We start from the raw sequence: 4,318 nt of genomic DNA, 5'->3' as shown, positions 1-4,318 counted from the left end.
ATTTTTTAGTAGGGCTGTGTGAGTTACTAAGTATTGCAATGTTTTTATTTCTCCTGTGTGAGAAACTGAGAACAATGCTGGGAATTGTGCACATGAACACAGTGAGGAACTTGAACTAGTTCTTTCATCCTAAAGTTTACAGCATCTTTTCTTTCATGACCTCTAAAGACCTCCTTTAGATTATGTAGAATGTGTATTTCCAGACTGCCCATGCTGCCACCTTCTTAAAATACTGATTTTTAATTTTTAGTGCTATTCCCCCTTTTTAGGAAGCTCTGAAACAAATTTCCTTTTGTGATAACTGCTCCACAAAAAATAAAATAATTTTGAAGTTATAACAATACTGTGGGCTTAAAAATAGGTAAATTATCAAAGAAGTGTGAGATACGAAGCAAAAATCAAAACATTGGCAGTGAAACTCATCAGTGGTAGATTGAGATTGTAGCACTTTGTGTGTTCCAGGGCAGCTGCACCAGAAAAAACAGACTCGGAATTCCCAGATGATCCTTGCAGGCAAAGAGGCTGAGACCTCTCTGGGTGCTTTAACCACCAAGTACCCAAGCAGTGAATGGGAAGTTAAGGCTCTGTTTGAATGCTCACAGCAGTGATGAGGAGAAGGAAACTGAGAGAAAAGGGGCACAGAGATGAGTCAGGGCCTGGGAAACTAACTGCCTTATGGTGAGGGGCAGTGCAGAATCTCATAGGCAGCTTCTCTAACAAAAGGTATTTATTTGCTTTCCTCTTGTTATCTGAATGAAGTTAAACAATTCATGTTCAAAGGGCGTTTCTGAACCTGTGAGAATGACTTCTCCCTGGGAAGAAGGGAGCTGATCTCCATCAGCTGAAGCTGTTTAATGGAGGCTAGCAGTCTTCTGGAAGATGTACTGTAAATCCAGCTATTTACACTGATACAGCCATTTTAGTGTTGTTTGCTGCCACTGTTAGCAAGAAGCTAGACTACAGGATACTGACAGCTTCTCCAAACCTGGAATTATGTGTGCCAAAGAGTCTTTCTCTGAATGAAGATGTCATAAATCAGTTCAAATTATGCATTGCACTGAGTTTTCAGATTGCATAGAAAATCTTTCAAAGGACAAGATAAATTTAGCATATCTAATAATACTTGTTTTGTGAAATAAACAGCACCTGAAATTAACAATATGGTACTTTTATGGTACATGTTGTTTATACTGTATCTTACTGCTCTATTTTGCTAAATGTGTTTGGTGAAAACCAGGGTAGACTTTACCTAGAGGGTAAATCTATGCATATAGTTGAAAAAATAAGTCTAAGTTTTAAAAGGTAAACAAAATAATGTTTGTAACATTTAAAATGTGTTATTACCAGAGAAGGAAAAAAAAACCACAAAACCCTGCAGTATTTAAAACTTCCTGGGTTTTTTTAGAGTAAAAACCCCAACAATTCAGTGATGGAGCACTAACAAGCTGAAGTATCACACAATTTTCTTGTGACAACTCTTCAGCTGATTTACAGAGAACTGTAGCTCCTTTTTCCTTACAGGATACAGAATATATTTGGTTTAAACAGTCAAATCCAGTTGCAATTCAGAAGCAAAACAGAAAAAAATGTAATATGAAAAGTTGAACTTCTTTAATAAGAATAAGTTTAGCATTCTGAAATTGCAGTAGCTGAAGAGAATGAAAATCCTGTTCTGCTGTGGAGTTTGACCACCCAGTCTCAACATGCTGTTTCAGAAGGCTGCACATCAAAGGACAGATTCTGCATCCTTCCCTTCACACTGGCCACTTGTTGGATCAGTCTTTGAAGGCATCTGGCTGCTCTCTGCCTGCGTTCACTGGTAAAGCTCGCTGCCAGTATTAACCAGTGGTATTTGCAGTAATTGAGATGGCTGGCACCAAAGGTATTTGAGAGTCTCATGAGTATAGATGTTATTTCCTGCAAGTTTCTTTTTTTTTTTTTGCACTTATTCTTTCATTCCTTTACATTTATCATACTTGTATTTTTTTAATGGACTGGAGTTTAATTAAAGCAACTTATACAATGCATTCATTAGGTTTCTGCTTTGTATACCTAGAAGTGGAGCTCAGAATGTATTTCTGATTTATGTCTATGAAATCCACTTCTGTTTATTAACTGGCTTTTAGTTCCTATTAAAAAGCACTTGAGATTAAAAGTATAATCTTAAAATTATTAAAAAATTATAATTTAAATTATAATTAAAAACAAGCCAGGACATTTATATCTGAGCTCTTTGTTAATGTTTATTTCCTGCATTTCAAACTTTGATCACTGAAACAAAATATGAAATAAAAGTTTGCTTTCTTTCAAGTTTTTTTAGTTGAAATAAAGTAATGGCCAATGAGCTATTTAAACAAATTACCTTCATTAAACGGGTCAGAGCTGGTTTCTTAGCACAGACAGGAGCTGGAGAGGAGAGTAGTTCCTGCTGTTTGGAAGAAAGCACTTTTTGTGGAAGGGCAATGCTAAACAGGCACTCAGTACTGGGTGGAGGTGATGTGGAGGGACGCTGACTTCCTTCCAAGAGAGCACTCTCATGTACAGCAGGATAGTCATGAGAGAACATCAGGTATTTTAAGGAGAAAGGTATTTTAGGACTCATTTTTGCCATACATGGTGAAGAGAAACAGCAAGAAGATGTTTTGTTGCCATTGAGTAGGTTTGTCAGAGAAGTGAGGGGGGGATGATTAGACAGGGCCTTTAAAGGATTAACGGGAAAAAGGATGTTCCATGTTGGTTGTGTATGAAGGACTAAGAAGAGAATGTGTGTGCCAGTTATCTTCCTGATGTTCTACCTTACCACATGAAACTGGATCACAAGAAATTAATAGTCAATTATTTATCAGTTGAAGGCTTAAGCTCTCTGGGAAGCATTCCCTCCAGACCCAAATCCAGTAGCAGGTATCTATCTGGAATGCAGGTAAGTCTTGAATGACTGAAGATGGAGGCTTTGATGAAGCTGAAGCAGTTGAGCACTGGGTTTGATTCACTGGTGTTGCCCACTGGACACAGTCCTGTCTGGGACTTGCTCTCCTCCTGCCAGATTCCTACAGGCATGGCTGTGATCCAGACTTCCAAGTAAAGTGGATGCACTGCAGGGATAAACAATCTAGACACATGAATCTGTGAAATGTGGAGATGTGGCACTGACAGGTGTGATGTGCCAGTGGGTGGATGAGATGCAAATGTGTTGGGCTGGCTGAAGTCAAGGCTCACCATGCAAGTTAATTTATTTTTCCTAAAACTTTTCCTAAAATTTTTCTCAAAATTTTAGTAGGCAAGATTATCCTGAGGAAAACTTAAAGATGCTGACAGCTGTGATGAGGTTCTCTATGGAGAGAAATGGACAGTCACCAAACTTGCAGGAAAAGCCAAGAAAGCACACATGCATGCACACACACACACACAGACAAAAGAAAAAAAAAAAGGAGGAATTTGCCTTTTAAATTAATATTACTTCAACAGCATTTTTAGGGCACACATCCTGAAAGCTGCTCTACTTGACAATGGGAAATGATGGACTCATAAATAAGATCTGTAATCAACCAAGAGGTGCTGTAATTACAGCAAAGTTACAAGGATAGAAGCAAGGAAACCAGCACTAAATTATGCCTCACAAAAGCATAGTTAGATGTGCACCTGCTGTAAAAATATAACTTAAAGAAGGGCTCAAAACCACATTTTTCTTCACAGGAACCTGGCGGGTCTTTTGCTGTTCTGGCCAAACACAATTTCATCTCCACATGAGCCAGGGATTCAGGTGCTTGATCCTTTCCAGTGCCACTGTATCAGTCTCTTGTTGATGCAAGTCAAATATGATTCCTATATTAGCACATAAAACAACTTAAATACAAGAGTTTACCTGTTTCAGTATCCTCAGGGCTGAAGGATGACCTCACTGAGCCACTTGTGGTGAACCTCACTGTGCCTGACCCAGCAGCCCCTGTCCATGTATTGCCCTTTCAGTGACAGGTGGTCATGAGTGAGCACATGCTGGAGGTGGTGCCCAGAAGCTCCACAGCCCTGCCTGCCTCAAGCCATGGCACTTTTTCACTGAGGTCAGTGTGGGCATGGGGAGCCAGGTAACAGGAATGCCACAGGCTTCAAGATCCACCACTACATCCAAGAAGCAGAGCTGCAGTGATCACGTGTGCTCCCCTCTGTCATTGTTGTCTGGCTCTGCTCATCTGTCTCTCTTCTGAGTTTTGTGCAAATGGGCCAAATTTTGTTTGTTTCTTTGACCAAATCTTTCATGTACTTCTGTGCATTTTGTGTGTGCCTGTTATGGTGGCTGTGGACCTCTGGTTTCTGTAAGCCA

This window comes from Melospiza georgiana, chromosome 1 (genome assembly GCF_028018845.1).
Source record: "Melospiza georgiana isolate bMelGeo1 chromosome 1, bMelGeo1.pri, whole genome shotgun sequence".
Lineage (NCBI taxonomy): Eukaryota > Metazoa > Chordata > Aves > Passeriformes > Passerellidae > Melospiza > Melospiza georgiana.
This window is presented reverse-complemented; position numbering follows the sequence as displayed.